Source organism: Phoxinus phoxinus, assembly GCF_949152265.1.
Source record: "Phoxinus phoxinus genome assembly, chromosome: 10".
NCBI classification, from domain to species: Eukaryota; Metazoa; Chordata; class Actinopteri; order Cypriniformes; family Leuciscidae; genus Phoxinus; species Phoxinus phoxinus.
The window spans coordinates 12096127-12122715 of NC_136885.1; the positions used below are offsets into that span (position 1 = coordinate 12096127).

Sequence of the window (26589 nt, forward strand, 5' to 3'; positions counted from 1 at the left end):
GCTCAGTCTCGGTTGGATGATTGATATCTCGGGGCGGGCCGTGCTGGTTCTCAGCCTGCCGCCCCAGTGCCCTTCTTTCCCGAAGTGCATGGAGAGCTTACTAGGTCGTGGATGGCACCTTTTACTGCCGAAAACTATAGTTGTTCTTCCTTCTCGCTACCTTTGAGGGAGGAACGGTGAAGGGTTATGAGGCTATCCCTCCAGTGGCCGCTGCATCTGGGGGATCCTTGTCTCACCTCGCAGGCCTGTGAGCTCGCGTCAGGTTTGATGGTCGGAGCTTACAGAGCTTGCGGGCAAGCCGCCTCCTCTTTACATTGTTGCAGGTCTATCAGGCCAAGACAGTCATGGCATGATGGCACCCGCATTCAGACCCATGGAAAGATTCCAGCCCGGTCCTAAAAATGGATGTGGAGGTTTAGGTGGTTACCGCTGGAATATGTGGTAGTCCCCATCACTTCTGTGAGAGCACCACCTAAGAGGAAGTGTTGCTCATGCCGAATAGAAGTGGAACCTATTCGTTGAGTGAGTCTTCTCAGGAGATCCTGATAGCGTTCGATCATTTCAGTGGTCTCTTTCCTGCAAGATGGGTTGAAGTGAGGCTGTGTCCTCCATCCTTAAAAGGATGTTGCCTCTCTTTTTCTCTGACGCACATCAGGATGCAGTAGCTGGGAAGCACGTCCTGATCGTCAGGTTCCTGAGGGAGCAAGGTAACTGCCTTGCACCCCTCTTTATCCTCTTGGGCCTTATCTCTGGTGCTACTGCACTGCAGAGACCGCCCCTGGCAGTGAGTTAAAAATTCTGTTTTAAAAAAAACAGTTCTCCTGCTCGCATGGTCTCTACTAGAAAGTAGGGATTCGCTATCTTTCAGTCAACGGGTTGTGCCTGGAATTTAGGCCGGCTAACTCTCACGAGCTGAGACCCCGGCCTGGATGTGTGCCCAAGGTTCCTACCTCTCCCTAAAAGGTGGGACCAGGTGGTGAGCCTGCAAGCGCTGCCCCGGAGGAGGTAGACCCAGCCCTGGCTTTCTCTGTCCGTCCGCTTCACTGCGGTTATACGTGCACAGAACACAAGCCTTAGGACCTCAGACCAGCTCTTGTCTGTTAAGGAAATCAGCAGAAAGGGAAGGCTGTTTCCAAGCGACATTGGCCCACTGATAAAGGTGGCTGCCTTCATCTTGGTGTAAAAACCCGAGATGCACGTGTCCACTTACGTGGTGAGCTCCTCTGAAGTGAGTGTGTGCTACCGCCTAGGCGTTGACACAGTGTGCTTCGCTGACAGATATTCTAGAGTTGGGGGCTGGAACCAGGACTCGAACACCTATGTTCGAACCGCTGCTTCTCGTGGGCTCCCTTCTCATGAAGCCAGTTTAACTTGAGCCCGGTTCGAAGTGTCGGCTTGCTGGGCCATTCCCCTCCTTTGGACTGGATACGTGCGCCATTCTTGCTCCAGTTGAGTTCCTTTTAACCGAACCCTGTCAAGTTCCTCCATACCCTCTGGCGACGCACGTGGCGGAGCGTCCGAAGCCAGGCCTACCACTCGTATGCACTAGTGGAACTTGTGCTAGGCTGGGTCCATATGTTGAGATCCCCGCGGTGATCCCATATTTGTATTCTTCCACGATACGGCTCCCTACGGCGAACCCGTGTCTTCCCTTGGCAGAGTTTGTTGCCGTCACTTGTCTTTTCTAGAATGGATTATTGCAATTCCCTTCTTTATGGTGTCGATGCCGGAGCAATTATGCATTTACAGAAAATCCAAAATGCTGCAGCTAAAATGATAAAGTCGGCAAAGAAATATGATTCTGTGACTCCACTATTAATTTCACTAATATGGCTGCCATTAAGTTGTAGAATTGTTTATAAGATCCTCATAGTAGTTAAGGCCTTACACAAATTAGCTCCAGTGTATTTATCCAACCTGGTGACAATTTACACCCCTTCTAGATCCTTGAGATCTGAAAATAAACAGCTGCTCTGTACCACCAGGACTAAATATAAACATAGGGGTGATAAAGCTTTTTCTCGAGCAGGTCCAAAACTATGGAATGACCTCCCACAATCGATTAGATCTGCCAAAACCCTATCCATGTTCAAAGCTATATTAAAAAAACATCTTTTAAAGTCGGCATGAAATCAAAATTGACCCTATTTACTTTGTTAGCGGATATTACTAGTCTTGTGGTGAACAATTAATCCGTGCAAGTTAATACACGGAAAAAAATTGTTTGCCGAAGTTATCTTTAATCAAAGTCTGAAAAGTTACTTCCGGGTCTGGAATGGTTCTTTTTCTGATGACATAGGCTTGACGGCTTGGGTTGGTTAATCGCTTAACCACTCCCCTCAAACCGTTACTCTGCTATGGGCGATAGATGGAGAGGAGGAGCGCTAAAGTAAAACCCTGCCCTCTGTTCAATATTCCGTTTCACTCGGAAATACGTCACAACACTTGAGAAAAGTCGTTTGCAACTTCCGGTTCACGCAGACTTTAACTTAATGTTAGCCTACGTGTCGCCACCATACACATCAGCATAAATGCTCCTGATGAATGATTTGTTATTAAAGCATTAATTAACATTCACAAACCACTGTTAATTTAACATAAAAGCAAGCAGGCTGCGTGCATGGTTTGCCATGACTGTGTGCTCCCTTAAAATTAACTTTTGCAAATAACAATCATGGTCCTGGACAGGAACTTGCACATTAAATGGTCATGAACTGGATTGTTTTATTATTTTATAATGTTGCCTAGGGTGCCCTTATAATGTTAGTATGATTCTTACATCAAATTTTTTCGTAATTTAGAAATCAAAGGCATTTTTCCAAGCCTGATTTTAGCCTCTTATTTGAACGCTCTGTTTTAAGGGGCGTGTCTGCTGTGAGACTTCAGTGTAAACGCCCACTGCTGTGATTGGCTGACATGTTTGCATATGAAATAGCTAGTATTACATGTGGAACTCTCTCGAAAACTTTTACTACGTTTTTACTATTACAGCTATCGAGATTAACAAATCGTGAAAAGTATTGTTTAAAGCATTAAATTTAAATCTATTCCATCAGATGAAAGGTTGCAGTGAAGAGCACTGAGCAGATTACAGACAGTCTGTTGATCACGTGAATAAAGATCTATTGCCATTTTTGCACTCTCACGAATGCCTTCACCAAATAACAATGCGAACACGATGTAAATACAGTAAGAGCTTCGTTGTGCAGTGTAACAGCGTCATTGATTTCATAACGAGTTTTGGCAAGTGTCCAGATAAACATGTGCTGTGTGATTGACAGCTTGGGCGATTTGGAAAGGGAGCTTTCTTTGATCGCTTTCTGTATAATTTAATCACAATTTAAATACGATTATTTTCATCCTACTAAGAGAAACGATGTGAAGTTGATCGTTTAGTCACTGCTGCATAAACAGTATTGAACGATTTTGAGAGAAAGATAATCTGTCTAAACTTGAATAATTACACATCAGAAATCACTGATCACAGATCAGGCATTGGAATAAACACATGGTTACTTACATGTTTGTGGCGTTGCTGGCAGATCTGTGTTGTAAAAGTCTGTTTGCAAAGCCTGTGTCGGACTCGGAAATTGTGACTGATTTATTAACCACGCATTCCTAATATTGGAATTGGCACAATATTGCGTAAACGGCATGTTTAATGCTTGCTTGGTAGCTCAAACTGGTTTAGCACTTTGAAAAACTTGTTGTTCGCTGGGCCTTTATTGGACTAACAAGGAAGTTTTCAGTTCTAAAACTTATAGGATATTCTTATAGTAAGATGATTCTCTTATATCAAAAGCTCAAGGAAAATTTGATTTCTCAGTTCATCACCGCTTTAAGATAAAATCGGATTTTCTCCAGTCATTGATGAAAAGCAAGCTAACAAAACTTGCAAACTAAAGTTAGTGAAGCGGCCAGAGGGATTGTTCTGCAACCACCTAAGCTCTGCTCACAAAAAACGTCACCATAACTGAAAAGGGGTCTATAGACCTTATGTAGCCCCGCCCCTTTTCAGCGCTGCACTCGTTGTCTTTTGTCTTCCGGTCCGCATTTTCACAGCGATCTTGCGTATTTATGAATGAAAGGCTCGTTTTAAAATCTTCCCGATCTACTGACATTTGTTAGGACATCTGCTTTAAACATTACAATCCTCATCATAACTTACACTTTACATTCGTTAACTTTACATTAAGTAAATCCACTTCAAAAGCGAATTACTCCTGGACAGCGATGCCATAGAAATATACAGAGCGACCGCAAAAACGTAAGTTCAAAGACAATATTCTAAAGAGGGCTGCGCCCTCGTTTCTCTGGCGCATAGCCTAAGGTCTATAGTTTACTTTAATTGCGGTTATAATGTATTTGTCATCATGCTTTTATCCACTATTAGTACAAGCCTGTTGTAGCGGACCGTGTCCGAATGATGGCCAAAAATATACTAATGAGTTAAATGAAGTTTATTGTGCATCACACAAAAGATTAAGCATTAGTTTTACTCCAGAAAATCACCATCAGATCTGAGTAAACACAATAGAAGTGCGCATTAAAGTCTTATCCATAAACTCTCTCTATCTCCCTTTTATTCTCAACAACAACGAAGCTGCTCCAGCGTCGAAACAATGGCGGACTGTGTTTAGCTATAGACAGTAAAAGAAATGGACACAGCGATCCCATAGATTTCAATGGAGAAAAGTGAAGCCAATTAGAAGCACTCACTTCCTGATGGCTGGGCGTACTGCGCAGGCTCAAACTGAGTTTGACGACATAGATGTGACATGAGCAACCTGTCTGACAGTTGTAAGTTTTCTAGTTGCTGTGCCGAGAGAAATCTGAATCATTCCCTTCCAAATCTCGCAGAGACGGAGAGCATGAGTATTAGCTGTCCATGAGCTAGTAGCAGGAGCAACTTTATCACTCTCTATGGGCTTCTCCCTTGACTTTATCGGACTTTATGCCTCCATGTCCCCCCGATTGCTTGCGAGCTTCTCCGCTGGTCTATTCTGTAATTTCTCGACTGTGCGACAGAGAGTCGTGTGGTTATGACGCAATCGTTAGCCAATTTTTACAGAAACGGCTTCTATGGGGCCATAACGTAAGACAAAAAGTAATGGAGCCTCTTATATATTATCGTGTTTCTTTAGAAATAAATAGTGGACAAATGGAGTCTTTGGACGCCTCAGATGTAAAGTTATTCCCTGTCAAAGTGACGCCAAAATTAATGGGAGTCAATGGAATGCTAACAGCAGGTGATGTTCTGCTACAATGGCGGCCCCCGGGGAAGCTTCAGTTTCCGGCTGATGGATTACCCCCTTGTGTTTAGCTCACTCAGGGAGGGTCTATGCTCAAACTGCAGTGTCAATCAACAGTCGTGGGAGGGGCCTGTGAAAAAGTATGTCACCTTTCCCCCAAAACTGAGAACGGCTTGTTCTGAGAAAGTGCTTATAATTTATGGGGATTTCAATAAAAGCTCTGGGTGGATTTTTTCTCCCTGTTGGTGGTTGTGTATACTGCAAAAACACATTTATGTTCAAATGCCATGTAAAAGTTCATTTTGCATAATAGGTGCTCTTTAAAAATCAGGTGTCACTACTAATTGTCAGTCATCACATGATTCATTTCTTAATTATCTCATTAACCTTAACGGCTTCAGTGTTATTTTACCACCCTGTAGTCTGGACACATTTGTAGACTGAGGGGTGTTAATTTAATGGGGTTTATGTAAGATTATGGATTTAATAATTTTTATATATATATATATATATATATATATATTAGGGCTGTCCGTTAAACACGTTGTACATATATATATATATATATATATACAGTATTTGTATATATCAAAATATTATTTTGATAAGCGTTCTTTTAGTTTACAGATTTAGTTTACAGATTTAAAGTACTACATAATAATCCGACAACAATTCACCTTTGGCTAAGCCCCGCCCCCCTTAGTTACTGTTGCGACGTCCGTCAACTTCATCTGGGCTCTGGTTTGGCATCAGCATGGCTTATGCTGTGACGGCTCTTCCTGCTGAAATTTTATCAAACTTTTATAAAGCAGCAAATAAAGTGTCCGATAGAAGTAGGCAAAAGGGGCTGCAATATGCGTTCGAAGGCTATATTCAAGACATACCGGCGAAACGCAAGCAACAACAAGGCATCCAAATAGAGGCAAAAGCATAACGGTCACAGTCAAAAAATGAACCACCACATATCCTAATCGAGACGGAGGCTGGGACTAACAATATCAAGGAGCAACACTGTTCATGCAAAACTGGGTAGGTCTCTATTCACTTCTATAATCGTTATTATTTACAAAGCAAACGGACTACGCGAGTATAAAGTTGTATTTATTAGCAGCGTGTGCTAGCGTATCAACAATTAGGGTAGAGAACCGAAATCATAACCTAAAACAGCATAAAACTGTCTAACTAGTATAACTTCACAGTAAGGTTAAAAGCTAAATTTATCTTGAGCACAAAAGTGTGCTTGTTGATCCTTGAGGGGTTTCGCTGACTGAGGACATCCACACAGTTTAATCCAAAGACGACACTTGTCAGGATTTGACTTCGTTTTGGGAAGGGGAAAAAACGGACACCCCCCTCCAACCTCTCTGGGAAACGCGTATCTGTGTTACAAATGCCCCAGGCACAACGTTTAACCATATTTTTGATAAAACTACGACGGTAATAGCATGCCGAGTCCAAAAATATGAGACGTCGGTGTTCAAGTCAATGGAGAGCTGTGAAAAAGTGTCGGACCCTCTGTGGGAGCTCGTTCTTGGCTGTGCTGTGATTGGTCAATCTACATTCTAGGGTGTGGCTTAGCCAAAGGCGAATTGTATTTCCCTTTTCATTCAATGGGGTGTGCTCATTTCCAATCCGGTTCTGCGGGGTTTTACCTTTACTTAAACAAGAAGGAATTCATTACTCATTTTCCAAAGGTGTGAAGATCAACGTCTACTGGTGAAGACATCTACAGGTAGAAGAAGTAAAAGAAGCATATCTTAAGTTTATGATTTTTATTAAGATGTGTAATTTATAAAAATTTTGTCCGTATTGTGATGTTTATTTAATCCATGCCAATTATTCAAGTTAATAGATTCAAAAGTCTGAGACCACTACACTGTAAAAAAAAAAAAAGAAGAAGAAAAAAAAACTGTTCTTTCTTTCTTTTTGGGGCTTTTTTGAATTTTACTTCTAAAGGTAGAGAACTTTTTTTTAATTTTGTAAATTAAAATGCAATGGATAAATCGACTGGAAGACATTAAATGAAGTTTACTAATTACTAAATTAAAAAGGAATATTTTTTTATATTGTATAGCAAATTGCATTTTTATATTTTGCAATTTAATATACAAATACACATACACATTAAAGACAAGGTTTAAGCATAGTCCCAGACAAAGATGCATGTTTGAGCTGTTTTAACTGAAAACAGCTTGCACTGACATGTCTTGAAATGTCAATGATATTGTTTTGTTAGGCATGCTTATAAACTACTAAATCTACTTAAATGTCCTAATTAAACTAAAGCCTAATCCTGGTTTATTCTAAGCCCTGTCTGTGAAACCAGGCCACATATTTATATGATTATATAATTTTAATAAATATACTTTTCATAACAAATTTAATTATCAGATTAATTATTTGATATATTGAACTGAAAGTGTACAAGATTATAACTTCAGATAATTTGGCCTGCATACCACAGGATTGTGCAAGATCTTGTGCTTCAGTGGAAGGATTTGTTACCTGCACAACCTAATATTTCTTATTCATTTTATTTTATAATGTTTCTTTAATTTACATTTTTCAGAACCCTAAAACTGTTCATTTAAATCAAACCCTTCTATACTTAAACAATGACCTATTTGGTATTTGGACAACTAATTGAGTAAAACATACTTGTTTGCAGAATAGTATTTAGCCTATTATATATAGACAACATTTAGTTTAATTATAAAATGTTTTAAATTGTAATCCATAAATGATTAATTCCATAAATGTATATGATATACGATGTATCATTTTAATTCATTTTATTAAATACATATATAATCTTTTCCTCAGACATGGAGAGTAAGTGGATGATTTTAGTGGTTTGCGTGATAGGCTGTGCAGTGTCTTGCATTAAGGCTCAAAACAACCCATCAATACCAACAACTTTGACTGTAAGAATACCATTTACTCCTTTCCACAATTATGCGGTTCAAATAACCATTATTAAACAATGACAGACAATTATGTAATTTGTTTAGAATCAAGATGCAATTTTTATGAAAGCAGTTTAGGCTGTTGATGTTGACAAAGGCATAAGTATATATATTTTCTGATTTTTCTTATTCATAGACCAAAATCACCCGCAATGAGTGTGGAAAAACCAAACTGTGTTTGGACACCCCTAAAGGATGTGATCCTTCGGGTAGCTCTCAGTGTTTCTTCAACTCAGTTAACTTAACTAACACCAGCGTCACTGTTGAGCTCAGTGGCTACTCTGCCGGTTACATCGCTTTAGCAGCTGGACTGACATCTAATATCTCACAGGTATACAAAGCACATTTGCCAACACACACACTTCAATGCCTCTGTGGACCATACTACCTTGAAGCAAAGAAGATAATGTTTTGACCAAAAGTCATAAAATGGAAAGCTGATTTGGTGCTCAAGAAACATTTATTATTATTATTATTATCAATGTTGAAAACAGTTTAATTCTAAAGAATTAGATACAAGGAGAGTTAAGACAGGGTGACTACGTTTACAAGCAGCCAATAACCGTTCAAAACCGGAATATTAGCAATAACCCGGTTGCGCACGGCCATGTAAACACCGGCAAAAAACAGAATATGCTCATATTCCAGTTTTTAAAACCCGAATATGATCCCTGGTTACCCCTTTTCTAACCCGAATATTTGGTCATGTAAACGCGTATCGGCATATCCCCATCAAAAGGAACATTGATTTGTGTTCTGCGCATGTTCTATTCGCAAGGAATCTTGGTCTTTTGAGTAGAGGAACTTCTTATATGCGCCATCTGACGCATACAAAAACCCGCGTGCAGTATACCGGAAGTAAACAAGAAGTAGAGGTAAACATGATGAGACGCAGCACAGTAGTGTCAAGTGCTGCTGGTGGGTCAGTACCAGCACCAAAGCGCAAACAAAGCCGATCGCTATCTGCCCCGAACTATTCATTATCCACGTGCTGCTGCTGTTATTATTGTTGTCTTTGGATACAGGATACACTTGAGATACACTTTGGATAAACTTAAGGTTGTCCGTACGTCCAGACGATAACCGTGCGTCGCCGTTTACATCGGGATATTGCCAATTGATTACAAATTCCATACAGGAGTAACTCTCTCTGCTCACGCATGTAAACGGGTTATTCCGAATGTTTCAGAAACCCAAATAGTGACCATAACCCGACCATAACCCGAATATTGACAGCTTGTAAACGTAGTCGGTGTTGGACTGATTTTAAAATAGATAGAACCTCATGACATTTTACTTTGTTTCCAAAACCCATATTTTTCTGAAAAACAAAATTATATAATTAATCTTTTAATTATTTTGGCGAAGTTTTATATTCATAAGACAAAAATAACTCAAAAGAAACCCTCCTATATTACCTTTTATATCTAACAATATACTTTGAAACGTTTTCAAACATGAGATCACAAAACAAAAAGCTTATAAAAACAATACAAATTTTAAAGCTTTTCAAATACATATAACTGCCTTGATATTCTAAACTTTTATTGTTGTATTTATCATTTATTTATTTATCTTTTTTGTAATATATGTTAATTTCATATTTTAGTTGATGTTATTCTCTGGTTAAACATTTTGAGCTGTATTTACAATGCTTTGTATTCATCTTATTTTTTATTGCATTGTACTTGAAATGTCAAAAAAAAAAGGGTGTTATTAATAATCCGCCTTTTATGGCCCTTAAAAAAAATCACAGCCCGATCTCATGAAAATGCGACTCTATAGCACGCATTGAGTGTGGAACGCTTATTAACAATCTCAAACATTAATGAACGTGCAGCTCTAAGTGCAATAGTCAGATTCAGTTGTAATAGTTTAAGTGTAAAACGGTATGACTTTTTGTGTTGATCCTTCGTGTGATCCCACATCATATAGACCCGCATAGATAGCCGGAAAGTTGCACTAAACGAAATATTAATTTAGTCAAACAGAAAGCCTATCACTTTTAATCCTATAAAGACTGAAGGTCTTCACCTAAAAAAACACATACAGTCCATCAAACAAAATGGGAACACTTTCATCTACTATCTGATCAAGATGACTAAAACTAGTGGAGTAATAAACACAATTTACAAAACCAAATGTACAAACTTTCAAAATAGCTCACGAATGGATATTGTGTATTAATTATAAATGGTTATTTTCGATGAGTGCAGTATCCTCTTTTCTTAGTGATTTGGTCTTTTGAATTTTACATGGGTGTTTTGGACACATGTGATTCCTGTATAAAGATTATGTTTGAAAGTTATCCATAACCTTCACTCTGAAAAATGCTGGGTTGTTTTAACCCAATTTTGGGTCAAATATTGACAAACCCAAACGTTGAGTTAAAAATGTAATTAAAAAAATTAACCCAACGGCTGGGTTTGTCCTTATTTGACCCAAAGTCGTGGAACTTTGTATCACAGTATAATTGGTATAATTACAGTTAGAAAATTACTCCCATAATCTCCCATCTTTTAGTATGAAGCTTTAATTGGATCACCCAACACACAATTTTGTGTTTCTGGGTGTGACCTCACAAAGATTAGCTGTCCTGTTTTGCATGTTTGCACTATGCGTGGGTATCTTGTCCTACTATTGGAATCTTGGCTTAGGGAGTGGCGCCACAATTGTTTTTACTGTTTATAATCATTTTGGATGCACCCTTGGGGTTGATGCACTCTGACTCCGGTGCATCTCATTGCCATGCCTAAGGTTTGCCTAGAAGAAAAATGCAGTCAGATTTCACAAGTTCACACTCATATAATTAAAGGTTACAGGTTATGGCTATTTGGCGTGCTGTCCGGGGGGAGGGCCGCGAGCTTGGAATTTGACCTGAACCCAGAGTACTCCCCCCAGGTTGTGATCGGAATAGTTAAAACTTTACTTCAAATAAATGCTGTTCTTTTGAACTTTCTACTCATCAAAGAATTTTGACAAATGGATCACATTTATATTTTAAAATATATTCAAACAGAAAATGGTTCTTTTAAATTGTAATATTTACAATATTACTGTTTTTAGTGTATTTATGATCAAATAATACAAATAATACAGCCCACACGCACATGCCTATAGACTAAACACGTAATACGAATGTGCATCCTGTCACCATTTTCACAGATTCATGGTTTTGTCGATAGCGGTATTGTTTTCAAAAGCTTGCACTTTGAAACCCGTTTTCAAAAGTTTTGGGACACACTTAATGACTATAGCTGAAACATTCTAAGACTGAACTGAGCACACTTACAGACTGTTTCCAACGACTGCAGCAGATTTTAAACACCAACTGTCAACATTAACTGAACGCAACGTACTCTGACTCGGCACGTTTGGGCATGATCAGTCATAAGTATCAAATTATATTCAAAATCGGCCTTACAGTTGTTAAGTGTGTCCCCGGCTTTAGGCACCGAAAACGCAGTTGTCGTGTAAATGAATGGCCAAAACGCATGAAAAGTTTTCCGTTTTAATTTGAAAACGGTGTCGTGTAAACGACCCCTTAGTTGACCAAAGCTGTTTCTCAATATACTTGTAAGTAAGTATGTAAGTTTTATTTATATAGCACCTTTCACAGGTATAAGGCCACAAAGTGCTTCACAACAAAAACATTTACATCATAAAATACACAAAATAAAAGCAAAGACAGAACATGATCATATCAACCCACAAGCAGCTGCATTTGAAGGCATCAACAGAGTCAATAGAGCGCATATGGACTTGTTCTTATGGACTTGTGAAACGTCATCAGTCGCTGCCCAAGTACACAAAAGTACTGTTTCAATTCAAAGTTCACATCTAGCCATGTCCAGGTCAAATCCCCGGATGTGTTCTTGATCAGCCCCTTTTATCGAGGATGCATCGAGAGGTGACTTGTGTGGACTTGAGTCTGTCAGGTATCCCAGAATGCATCTTGCAAACACCAGCATGCGTCAATAGCGTAGGAGAAAATCCAAGAAATTAAAAAATACTACTGTTATTGTGTAACTGTAACATGTATGTTCTGTGTTCCCCCCTTCATTGTGTTTTTGGTTTAGTCCTGCGGCCTAGTTTTCCCCAGTCTGTTTAATTAGTAATTTCTTTCACCTGTGTCCTTTTCATTATCCATTAAGCTCCTTTGTTTGCTTCATGTATTTAGTCCCTGTGTTCTCCCTCAGTCTTCGTCCGTTCTCGTTAATGTTAGCGTCAATGTTATACTGTGTTAAAGTGAGTGGTCTCGTGAGTTTTTGTTTTAAAACCTATTACGTAACAAAATGTAGTTTTAAGAGTTTTTCAGGCGAGAATGTAGTTGTTTAAATCTCAAAGCTGTGGTTTATTTAGAATGAATGCTCCTATTTGAAAATTAGACCCTGATGTTTTCGTAGTTGTGAGATCACCGGGCACTTAGCGCTCATTAACCCCGCCTGGAACAGCCTTTCCTCGGCTAGTCCTTCGGACATTTGCTGCTGGCTCTGATGTCTCTAGTCTATTTGTTAAACATGAGATATAATTCGTCTTGACTTCTTAATATATCTAGAGCGACTACTTTGGACTTCGACCGAAAACAGGATGTAAATACAGGTATGTGCGCTTGTTGAATTAACATCATTTTTATTCATATCTTTCACATCTACTGCAGTCAGATTCACTCGTGTTCACTCTGAAGTTATCATCTAACACGGCTGGGCACTTGTAATGACACATTAAGGATGTTAAGAGGCTAAAAGCAGGTTTAAAACAACTTGCCCCATTGAAGTCAACAGGGTGCAAATTTAAAAAGAGGATAACACGGTGTAGGCAACACCGATTTTTGTCGTTGTTCTCTGTATTGACAGCACTCCAAATTTAAAAAAAAATGAGCTCAATGTTAAAATTGACCGGAGTTCTCCTTTAAAGGAACACTTCACCCATTTGCATTAGACTTTGTATCTTTAGAAACCCAGTCACATTTTCGAATGGTCATGGTTTATTCCCTTATTTTCCTCTGAGATGGGAGAAATAAGGATTTAAGTGTTCCACTTCCTGCTTTTTATGACGCAAAAATCGTCATTTTGCGTCATAAAAAGCAGGAAGTCAAATTTCTTTGAATAAGGGAAAGACTACAAACACTAGCTCATCATTTATCCAGTAGAAGGCGCTGTTCCGCATGTTTTCAACCCGCCCATAGAGGGATCTCACTCACAGAATGTACATATAGTGTCAGCCATTCTTTAAGCTAAGCTAACAGTTTCTTATTCTGTGGAGAAAGCTGAGTAGTAGCGGTGACCATCCTCTTTTTCCCGGACATGTCCGGCCGTCGAGATGGTCCAAATTGTCCGGGATTCGGCTTTTGCTTTCTGCAGTCGCATTCATAGTTTACGTGCACACCTTTTGTTTCAATCTAACTGAACTCATCCCGATCGGTGAATCTGAATGTAGTGTTTACATGAACGCTAAACAAGTGATCGTTTGATGTGCGTTTTAACATTGCTAGGAAAATTCCCGCTCCTCCGTGAGAGATACGAGACCGGTGCGTCTCACAGGCGCCGGCGCCACTCATCAGTAATCACGCCACCGGGCTCGCATCGTTCTCCGCGGCCGTCAGTCTCGTTCCTGCTCGTCACAGTAAACATGAGGAATGGCGACTGAAGAACGCAAAAGCCGAATCCTGGACATTTTGGGCGACATCAAAATACTGGGCAGACTCACGGAGACTCCCTAGTAGCATAGCCTTGTTGTTTACTGCGATCTCTTACCGGTAGGCGTGGCCTCATAGGGCAGCGAAGCAAATGCATTCTGGGAGTTGTTGTCTTTCATCCCCATAAGCCAAAAATACATTTTCTGGCTTTTCTCAGTCTAGAAGGCTCCAAATTCAAAAATAATTTCACATTCCTTCTACATAAATGACCCATTTTAAATACACATTCATCTTTCCAGAGGTGAAGTGTTCCTTTAAGGTAAAAAACCTGCATAGTTCACCTTTCTAGACAAATCTGGTATTATTCTAATATTATATCTGTTATTTAACGTTTAGATAGTTATTTAATGTTTATCTAACAAGCAGAAGACATTAGCCGAGTTTAAATCCCAGTTACGCAGGTGGGGAACGTTATAACACTGCGTTACAATGTGGCCCTATTAGAACTATGCTATTCTTTTATGAGTTCTATTGAGAAACCATGAGAAAAGGTGAATAAAGACTGAGAGTCAATGTTCAGAAATTATTATTATGTTTTGAACTATGCTGTATACAGCTGTGTTTTCCGGTGTGTTTGTTGTCAAATTCGTTTATTTTCAATTATTAAAAAATTCCATTATTTTATAATGTAAAATTATTTTATATGTGTGGCATGAGAGCGGCATAGCTTGTCAGACATAGCGACAGTAACTAAGGGGGGCTGGTCTTTGCGAACGGTCAATTGAGAAATTTGAGGATTGAGAAACGCCCTAGGATCCTAGTGTGACCCATAGACTGTAAAAAAAGATGGACGACGCCCCTTCCCTCTCTTCCATTGGTGAAAAGTGAAGCCGCCAAAGTCCTAATATGGCGCTGACATCTTGCGCTGATTTGGAACCTGATTCTGCGCAGTAGTGAGCGTGGATTGTAGTCTCGCCCTCACTCCCGAGTCCCGCAGAAATGGTTACTACAACGTTTATTGCAATGCATTGTGTCAGTGTGAAATAAACAGTTATGGGCATGTATAAATTAAAGTTGAAGCTCCAATCTCCTCCCGATATTCCCCCAAAAAGTCTGTTGGACTACTTCGTTTAGAGATTCTGTCAATCATGTCACATTCCCCTTTTTATAGCTTAAACTTAAATCAGTGTGATAAAAACTACCTAAAATGATAGAAAACATCTTTGGGAGAAATGTATTAAGTGTAATTTGATTATTTAGTTTCCATCGCGTCCCATTAGACTTCATGGGTTGGGCCGAGGGCTTATGACCTATACTGGAACCAGTCACCTGAGGGTGATCGAGACGCTTTGGCTTCTCTTTTCAGGGCTTGTGTGGCACGCTTGGTGTTACCTAGTTTCCTAGTTACCATAGCAACCTGTTGTGTCCACCTGCCCCTTGTTAACTCACTCATTTAGAATGTGTCCCAATTCAAAGGCTGCATCCTTCGAAGGACTCAGACTTTAAAGGCCACGCCTTCAAAGGTCAGACCAAGCGTTGTTAAATGGGACGGTCTAGCCAACGAAGGGATGTTCTTGTCGCATATTAGCAACTGTTACATCTGCCGTTGAGTGACAGTAACATTTGTACTAGACTTTTTTACAAGTTATATTAAACTGTCTGAAAAAAGTTTCACAAACTGTCTAAATGTTCACCACGGTCAATTTCTGTATATAATTAAGAGGATAAACTATATAATCACATCTTGGTAAGATATAAGTCAACGTTTGAAGTGATTTAAAGTTGTGTTTGCAACCACACCGTGACAGTTTTAGCTGTCTGCTATTTGAGTTTATTTATTTTATTTTTTTTATTTGAAAAGGGACCATGTACAAATTTTAACATAAATGTTGCCATTTCATGCATTTTACCGGATTTAGCCAAAGGCAAATTTTCATCCGCAGTCTCTTGGCAGGTCATCACTAACATTCTTCCTATGTGATAAAATAACACAAAACAATTTCTACAGTACATAAACATACATTTCAGTCTGTTTTTAAAATTGAGTCTGTAAATAATGTCCTGCCATAAAAGTTACCTAGAATAAAATGTAAACTGCAAGAGTGTGAAGTTTCCTCCTTTTGATCTTATATTTGTAACCGGGAAAGTTATACGATCATAATCCAGTCATTTCTTTAGAAATATTCAAACAGGACTAGTTTAACAACTTTGATAAAATTAAGCCGTTTTTTTCTCTCTCGTTTTTTTCCGGTGTATCTTATACTGTATGCAGAAGTGTTCTCCTGACTCGATGGAAACCAAACACCTAATCCTGCTTTTACATTACAAAGGCAGTCTACATCCATTTTCTCCTTCTCATAATAACACCACCCCCATCATTTTTTATTTATTTTTTGCAGGATCTTCATGTAATCTTTGACTGTGGCAATGGTAATGGCGGGTTTTTCTTCCAAACTACATATCTCTACAATAATACACAGCAGATCTCAAATATAGTAAGGATAATATTTGTGAGCGTATTGTTTAAGCACTTTTTTTATCAAATAATCAGATTTTGATATATGAATCAATATCCTTTTTTCCGCAGCCTATTGTAAAAAATATCCAGGGTTTGATACAGTCAAGCTTGATTCAGTGTGTTTTCACCATCCCCATTGATGAAACCGTCACATTATTCCTAAAGAGGGTCAACGGCACACATTTCAACACCAGCGATATTGCTAATTCCCAAATTCTCATGTTCCTTGACATCTGGAAGGGTTCAACCAATGGTGAGTTTATTACATTACATTACAGGTTATAGGATATAGGATATATAGCTAATGCTGAAAGAAATGTAAAAAATAATTTTCAATAATCACAAAGATAAATAAATTTTCTTTGGTCCTTCCAAGTCCAGAAGCTGTCTTGCTAGAAAGTTAGGCCATATGCAATGGCAAATGCAAAAAAATCTGGCTGTTATATTTGATTCAGATCTCTGCCTTGATTATCGAATCCGCTTTGTCGTTAATAATAGCTTCTACCAGTTGAGAGCTACAGTATTTCCAATCTTAAATAATTTCTAACTTTTCATGATTTGCAAAGGGTTATCCATGCTTATATTACATCAGGAGCAGACTATTGCAATTCTTGTCCCCAGTCCTTACTAACACGCTTGCAAATAGTTCAGAATGCAGCTGCAAGACTGTTGACTGGTACTAAAAAAAAAAAAAAAGTCATATTACCTCAATTCTGGACTTGTTTCATTGGCTCCCTGTCCATTTTATAATTCAGTTTAAGCTTCTACTAAATGTTTATAAAGCCTTTAATGTGTTTTTATTTCCTTTTTGCAGCACTTTGGTCAGTTTTTTTTTTTTTTTTTTTTAGATAAAATGTCCTTATTTTTGTAAAACAATCCATTAAAAATGTATCAAATATTGCTTTAGGTCACTAATCCAATAAACACATTTGTAACATGACCTTTTGTTTATATATTATAATATTTTTTTTTTTTTTGCATAGATCTTTAAGTTTTGCTTTAAAATTCTATTTCAGCTTAAGTGCTCCTGTCATTAAAGCAAACGGTGGACATACCAAATGCTAACACATTATGAAATATGTTTCTATTCAACTTTCACTCAAATTGTTTTTATATAATATAAAATGTAGTGGGAAAAATGTATAATAAATATGAAAAATGCTACATTTTTACTAGTGGGCTCAGACTTTTGGTCCCAACTGTATGCATAAACCCTGAGCTGATTATAGACTGCCATTTGTTTTAAAGGAACTGCGCTGGGAGCACCAACAAGTGTACTTGAGTCCTCTGTTCTGGTCAATCTAGCTAATGTCAGTTCTACTAATGTTGTAAGAGCCCCAGCTGTCACCACAGCTAGCACTACTAAATCAAATGCCAGCATCTCACTCACCAGCCTACTGAGTCATGGTAAATATATTTCTCAAAAGTTCTCCAATGTTGTGTTAAATCACAATTTATTCAACAATAACATTTATGTTATTTTCTAAATGCAAACAGTTCAAATAACTCTCTCTCTTCTTGTTATGACTTACAGCAGCAATTTGCCTTCTCAGTATCTTCTTGCGTCTGATCTGATGAGACCCCCGAGAGAGACCTGAGGACTAATCTTTAGAGTAGGATATATGGATGTAGTAACGTTGGAATGTTTCCCAAAAATATTCTTATTTCTATTTGCTTCTTTCTTTATCTGATTCTTTATAAGATTATTCACAAATTTAAGAAACCCATATATGCTTTTTTTACATATACATGGTGTTAGGTATGTTGGACACATAAAAACCTTTTTTATTGTGGTGTTTTAATGATCTTCTAAAATTATTAATTCTTTACTGATAGTGGAAATGATCTTTGAGAGATTTGAAGTTACATTAAAAAATAATTTGCTACAATAATACATAATTATAAATACAATTAAAATACAATGTTATTAAACTAAAATACTTTTGTTGGTAAATGTTTACTTACTATACTTACTATAAATAAAAATGTATATTGTCTCTTTAAAATATACATATTTTCTGTCATATAATGTAAGTGTAATATATCCACTGAAGGCAAGTTTGAAGGGAACACAAGTGCCGTTTATTGATAAACATAACAAAATCAAAACATAAAACAAAAGCATGACATGGCATGAATTTAAAAACATAAACATGATGCTTACCAACAGTGGTTACAGAGAAACAATACTTGACAAAGACACATGGCAAACATAGGGGCTTAAATACACAGACTAATGACAAGACAAGGGACACCACACCTGTGAACAATGATCAGACAATTAACCAATGACAAGACATATGGCAGGAACACATGACAAACAGGGAATCACATGACAAGACACAGAAACATGACAATGACATGAAACGTGATCAAATCGTGCTATGTTTACACGGAAACGATCTGAAGAGAATACGCAAAAGTGGTGTTGCGTTATCACTTTTAATTCTGCGTTTAGACGAGCGTTATGGAGGGGAAATCTGCGTGCATATGGTGAAGCAAAAGTGTGTGAAATTCGATGTAGTATGCACTCCAGGCGGCTAGGTGGCAATGTGAAGCAATGAAAGTGAAAGAGACGCTGACACTGTTTTTCATGTTTAATACAGTAAAGCTGCTGCTTTAACCCTCGGTGCTCTTCGCGTGTCGCTCAAAAATGACAGATCTTTTTTTTTTTTGTCAATGAAATTAATACTATATTTTAGTTTGATAATGTTTTGTTATTTTCCTGTACTGGCGCATGCCTGTGACGTAAACGCGTACGCTAGAGAGCCACCATGAGCAGATCGGTGCCTTCACTGTCTAGCAGACTTTAGCGTTTTTACTAGGGCTGTCAGTTAAACGCATTATTAACGGCGTTAACGCAAACCCATTTTAACGGCGTAATTTTTTTTATCGCGAGATTAACGCCTAGCAAACTTTGTCGTTTTTTTCACATGCTTTTGCAACAACTAGTAACGTTATATACACTCATAGAGAATAATGTGTTTGAATTTTAAATACGAGGCGCTGCGCTTCTCGTCCGGTGTGCGACCCCCTTTAACGTTACGTTTTGAGAGAAAGAATGATGAGCGCGAGACGCCGAAATGGATGCCAATAAGATTCTGAATGGAAAGTTTACTTTTAAAAAGTTGACAAATGGTTCAATTGACAAGACCAAAGTGATCTGTGTGTTTTGTCGTTGTGAACTGAGCTATCATCGCAGCACGTCCAGTGAAATACCACTTGATGGCCAAGCACACACACCGCTGATGCGCTTCTACGCCCACTCGTCAATATCAGTAACGTTACCTCATCAGTATTTCTTTCACCCTTTTATTGATGGACAGTGTAACATTGTGTGAGAGATTATTTGCTCCAAGTGAGAATGTTAGTGTGAAATTGAACACAATATATGCCAATGTTGTTTTCAATAAAAAACATTTGCACAAAGCAAGCCGATCCACTTTTCCATGTTGATAAGAGCATTAAAATGATAAAAAATAATAGGACAAAAAGAAATCAAGAGACATTTAGAATAGATAGAAATGTGCGATTAATCGCGAGTTAACTATGACATTAATGCGATTAATCGCGATTAAATATTTTAATTGTTTGACAGCCCTAGTTTTTACCCTTTAGACGGGAACGCGATGGTGGAGAGTTTAAGATTTCCACTCTGGAGGGTGGTTTCACTTTTTTGCGTTTTTAAGCCCCAAAAACGCCGTCGCCGTCTAAACGAAAGGCACATCTGATAAAATATTTTTACATTTTCACCCGCAAGCGTTTTTGTCTAAACAGGGCCTAAGGGTGGTTTCACTACAGTTTTTCAGGCTAAAGGACAAATGACAAATGACTAAAGAATCGTTATCAGTATTGATGGTGTAAAACGATGATGGTGGTTGTTATGGTTACAAAATATATGTATAAAGCCCTATTTTACAAGGGTAGATGGAGTAATGTAATTTTACCAGAGGACGTCATTAATGGCCAATTCGTATGGGATAAGAAATCTTAGTAAAACTAGGCAGTATAACTTGATTTACACCATCACCTCCCTGTCATAATGTGCGTATTACGTTGCTTCCCGATATCACACACACACACACACACACACAGGAATCAATGCCCTTTGGATGGAGCATGGTTAGAAATGGGTCTGGCAGTTCGTTTCTATTTATACTCTGATTAATTTAACAAACACACACTGCAGTCTATGAGGAGGTGATGTACACTAAAGTGTGAGCATTAATTTGATAGGAGACACTATATAGGTTTGGATTACATTAACTTATAGTTCTCTCATAAAGCTTGCATAAAATGGTATTCAATACCAAAGTCACTATACGCAACCCATTCTAACTCCCGAGGCGTCAAAAACTGAAGCATGGTCACGGCAATGAAGACGCCAAAGGCACCCCTCTGCGTCACTCTATGAACGAATTTTATCAGTAGTGTAGTAAACTTTTCCTTCTTCTAAGCAAAGACCAGGGGCCTCATTTATAAAGCTTGCGTACGCACAAAACGGGGCTGAAAACATGCGTACGCCAGTTCCTGCGCAAAAGGTGGGATTTATAAAGAAAAACTTGACGTGAAAATATGCGCACCTCCACGCAAACTCTGACCCATGCGTACGCACATTTTGAAGACCAAGCAGTTTGGCGACACTGATGGTGAGTTGAGGAATTGACTGCGGATAAAGGGAATTAACCCTTTGCAAAATGGCAAAATTAAGTTTGACATATTTCAATATTTACAATATTTACAAGTTGCTCATAGGTCCCGGTTACAACAAAAAATACAAACAAGAAACTACAAACTTGTTGAGACAAACTTTAAGTTGGCTTGAGAAAGCCGGACCAGAGAGTTTGAAGAAGTTTGAAGAGAGTTTGAAGAACTTTCTCAAGCCAACTTAATAAGATTAAATCATCATTATGGGTCCTAAAGATACATACATCCATGTTTAGTTTAAAGACATAAAAGGAACTATATGCTGAAAGTACGTAAATTTAATTTCTTTCACTTCCATTCTTAAATGGATTAGGCCTATCACTCATTATGTGATTAATGTGATAAGGTGTAAATGATTAAACCTTTGATAAGGTGTAAATTATTAAATCTGATCGCTGAAAACACAAATTTCCTTGCTCCTTTAATATATGCATGGCTAATGAGGTAATTTGCATTGTCTATATATGGTTGAATGTGGGCGGAGAAAGGGCGGTAAATGATTTTTTTTTTGCGTGCGCAAATTATCAGTTAGGCTGTGATTTATAAAGTGAAAATTGCGTGCAGGTGTGCGTACGCACGGTTTTATAAATCTGATATTTTTTTTGCGTACGCCATTTTTGGCTTTTGTGCGTACGTACACTTTTAGTAAGGTTCCTACGCACAGTTTTATAAATGAGGCCCCCGGAGACGTTGGAATCACGTTCAACCAGAAGTTATTCTTCCGATGGGCTTGGGCAAACGGGCTCCGAAAGTAATTTGCAGAACAAAAGGTGAGAGTCTCAATGATCTGACTCATTTACAGGTCTTGCAGGAATCTACTGCTGGAAAATCAATAATCATCATTGCAGGATTCTCTTGCTGGAAACTCAATAATTATTTATACATCAAATGCTAAAATATTCTTCATCGTGACGTGTATGTAAGGAAGCATATCTGAAATAGATTCTTAAAATGTGTTATTCTTCAGTAGAAAATCACGCTGAAGAAGTCTCATTCCGAACACATTGCGATATTTGGCTAGATGTTGGTAAGTAGTCGTAAAGTCGTGATGTAGTGAGTAGTCGTGATGTGCCAGTAGTCAAGTAGTCGTAAATACGCTGTCCTAATAATGTTTCTTATAATGTCTTTTCTGTTTGTCGATATTAATCAGATTAGCTCCCTCATGTTCAGTCACTGCATTATATAATAATAATAATACATTTATTTTATATAGCGCCTTTAAAAGTTGCTTTATCAACGCGCTTTACAGGCAAACATAAATAGAGAAAACTACACATTTTAAATACAAAAATAAACAATCAAGTAAAAGCAATCCTAAAATAAAATGTTTTGAGAAGAGATTTAAAAGTCACTAATGTACAGTATATGCTTCCCTGATGTCGGCCGGGAGAGAATTCCAAAGCTTAGGAGCATAGGAAGAAAATGCTCTATCACCCCTAGAACGAAGCCGTGTCTTGGGAACAACCAAGAGACCACTCTGAGAGGAACGCAGAATACGACGTGGTGTGTAAGGCATTAATAGATCAGTCAAGTATTAAGGAGCCAGATTATGCAAAGCCTTACTGTACGTTCACACCGGACGCAAATAGCGTCAAATTCGCGCCTGCTGCGTCTAGTTATACGCTTGTCCACTTTGTGTCCATTCGCGCATCAAGAGCGAAATTGACACGCGTAAAAACATAAGTTTGAAGCGAAATTGACGCGCGTCAGAGGCGAAAGTTTCGAAACCCGTTGGTGGCCATCTTTTAACAAGATATGTGATGTATAATTTATCGAGAGAGTCACCGCTCTGTATTTGCTCTGGAGAGCAGAACGGTGGCGTTGGGTTCATCGTCGCCGTATTTGGGTCCACCAGACCCTTCGGAGGCGAACCCAGTTTGGCGAGTTTTTCACCATTTGCTCCAGGAGCTGCGCCTGGATGACGGCCGCTTTCAGCGGTACTTCCACCTGTCCCGCGCCCAGTTTGATGACCTGCTCTCCCGCATCGGAGCCATCATAATCCTATGTCACTTTATGCCACGTGAAGCAAGCAGGCTCCTGATTGATTAACGCTGCGCGAATTGACGCAGAAGTTCAGATTTTTCAACTCGGGCGGCAGACGCGAATTCGCGTCAAACGCGTGAATGCACAAAAAGCACTATAAAATAATTTGCGTGTAACGCGCCAGCCACTCAATTCGCGTGAACTTGACGCGGCGAATGAGGCACATTCGCGTCTACCGCGCCGCACTCTACACCTCATTCGCGCCGCAGGATTTTTTTACGCGCATAGCGCGTCTTTGCATTGACTTAACATTGAAATCATTCGCTATTAGCTATTAGCTATTCGCTATTCGCTATTCGCGTCCGGTGTGAATGCACCATTATACTGTATGCCAACATAAGGATTTTAAAATCAATACGTTACCTGACAGGTAGCCAGTGCAAAGACTCCAAGACAGGGGTACATGATCCCTAGCCCTGACCCCAGACAAAACTCTAGCAGCAGAATTTTGTAGATATTGCAGTTTGTCAATTGATGATTTAGATACACCAGCTAGAAGACCATTACAGTAGTCAACACGTGAAAAGACAAAAGAGTTTATCAACCTCTCAGCAACTGAGAAGGACAACATAGGACGTAAACGTGCAATATTTCTGAGGTGATAAAAGGATGTCTTAACTGTATTCTGCACAAAAGGCTCAAATGATAGTGTGGCATCAAATATGACACCAAGATTTTTTATTTGCTTTAAACTCCAAGGCAACACCATCAACAGACAGAGTAAGAGACGCAGCCTTTCACAGTTGATGAGGAGAGCCAAGGAGCATAACTTATGTTTTAGAGCCATTTAAAGACAGAAAATTATTAGACATCCAAATTTTTATCTTAACAATACAGTTCGAAAGATGCACAACGTCCACTTGCTGACCCGGTCTTGAATGGATATAAATCTGCGTATCATCAGCATAAAAGTGATAGTTAAGGTCAAGAGATCTTAATAGTTGACCAAGTGGATAGATATACATACTAAAAAGTAGGGGACCCAATACTGACCCCTGTGGGACGCCAGTATGAACAGAACCAACTTTGGACCAAAAGCCACCCATAAAAACAAATTGACTGCGTTCAATGAAATAGGACTTGAACCAGCCAAGAACTTTCTCAGACAAACCTAAGGCTGCGTTTACACTTGGCATTAACATGCGATCACCGCCAATCAGGACACGGTGCGTTTACATTTGTTCATAATAAGTAGCCTCTGTATCTGGATAACCGATCGGATTTCTGTTTTTGCATAGTATTTAAATTAGGTCTGTAGCCAAATTAAGAGTAAAGATGACACAAATTAAACAATGTCTCAATTGCTTTCACTCACTCACTTTACTTTCCTGGGCAATCTCCAGTCTTAGACCAAATTAAGTTTTTTGAATGAAGGAATACTTCCAGAGTTGATCATACAAAAATAACTGGGTTGATCATGTTAAACAAGTCACATCATCGATCATCGGGGATTAAGGTTTGTGTGCAATGACTATATGGGAGATTAATTAACATGCTGAAACCATAAAAACATTCAACATTTAAAACATTATATAAAAAAAAAAAGTTTATTCCCATTATTCCTCTGACAAAGCAGCGCACGCTCTTCATTAAGATCTCATGAAATTAAAAATGACACACACAGTACATGTAAGTCTAAAAAATAAGTTTTAAATATTGACGTTTATTGTAAGGTTCAAATAAGTTTAATTTGTCTAAACTGCGTCTGGCCATTATTTTCTGACAGCCACGTGGGGAGCCTGGGCGGGGATTTATATGACGTCCACCTGTGAATGCAGACACACGATGGCTGGATTGCGTTTACATTACACTGAGATCCGATCACAATGCGTCCTCTACTACCTCTGAACCAGGACACGCTGATCGGATAACATTCCGATCAGAAGCACGTTTACACTTGTCTTTTCAATGTGTATGTGGACAACTTCTGGATACAGGTCGCATGTTAATGCCAAGTGTAAACGCAGCCAAATACATTTTCAAGCCGATTGAGTAACAGTGCATGGTCAATGGTGTCAAAGGCTGAACTAAGATCCAGGAGAATGAGAAGGGACACGGAGCCAGAGTCGGAGGCTATTAGTAAGTCATTAGTGACTTTAACCAATGCAGTCTTGGTGCTGTGTAATTTCCAAAACCCAGATTGATGAGGCTCAAATAGATTATTTTCAATTAAGTGTTTGTTTAATTGGGCCGCAACCACACCCTCCAAGATTTTAGCCAGGAATTAAAGATTTGAGATTGGGCGATAATTTGAATGGATTTTTAAATCAGAGTTTAGCTCTTTTTTTTTTACCGGAGTGACAGCAGCAGTTTTAAGTGCTGCTTGCACCTCCCCAGATGACAAAGAGCAATTTATTTATGGCAAGAACAGAGGGACATATTGCATCTCTGTCTTAATCAAATAAACACACGGACACACTCTTTCGATTCTCCAACTCGTTTCTTTACTGAATGTTTTACACTGTTTATTCTTTTCCGGCCACAGCGCCTTCTAGTGACCACTGCCTCAAACAACGCCAGTAATACTGATACATGACATACCCCCTTTTCTTGGATATAAAATCACATCACTTAACTGAACATGTTTAAGACTAGATTCTATACTAACTCACTGAACATATCTTGAACCCCTTTTTTTTCTTTTCTTTTTTTACAATTCTCAACATATTTATATATCTCACTTGCCATTTTCCCCAGGTTTCTGGGATTAGATCAAACACTGACATTTATGGCATTTACTCCTGTCAGTCTATGACATAATCAGACAACTTCTCAGGCAATCGTCTGGTCCTTTGGGGTCTATCCGGTTTTGGTGTGTTTGGGAAATCAGCCTTGGAATTTTGATCATGAGAATTAGAGTCAGGACAATAGCTGTTTGTGTTCTGACCTGTCTGTTCACCTTCAGTTCCTACATCGGCTGTTTTGTTGGTGTTGAATCTTTTATCATGAGTGGTGTTTCGCGTGTATCTCGCCCCAGTGGGTGATTCTACTGTCACCTGACTTCCAGTTTTGCTCACGACCTGGTGTGGGATTGGATTGAATGGGGTTGTGAATTTATCCTTCTTTTCTTGTTGCACAAGCACTGTGTCTCCAACATTTACTTTGGAGTAAACCTCGACGATCATCTGCATACTTCTTTGCTTTTGCTTTTCGTTCTGCATCCCTATCGCATACTTGCTGATCTTTGCATGCCTCTGAAAGGTTGGGTAACTTTCCTCGAATCTTTCTGTTAAAAAGCAATTCGGCTGGGCTTTTTCCTGTCGTGGTATGTTCTATACTCCTATACACAGTGACATATTTCCTCAGCTCTTTTTTCCAATCGAGTCCCTCAGCCTGTGCAATTCAAATTATTTTCATCAAAGAGGAGTTTTGGCGTTCCACCTCCCCATTAGCCTGAGCCCATTTGGGAGTAGTTTTCACGTTCAATGCCATTGTTCTCACAAAATGCACCAAACTGTTCAGATT

The 26589-nt window shown here is 38.8% G+C and overlaps 1 protein-coding gene across 1 annotated transcript in view; it reads left to right on the forward strand.

Moving 5' to 3' along the window:
- The first annotated feature begins 6961 nt into the window (after positions 1-6961).
- Positions 6962-26589, forward strand: part of LOC307005711 (uncharacterized protein) — a 78489-nt gene continuing 58861 nt past the window's right edge. Inside the window, exon 1 of the mRNA XM_079626100.1 lies at positions 6962-6984. The gene's annotated coding sequence lies outside the window, so the exon portion shown is untranslated. The remainder of the gene's footprint in view (positions 6985-26589) is intronic.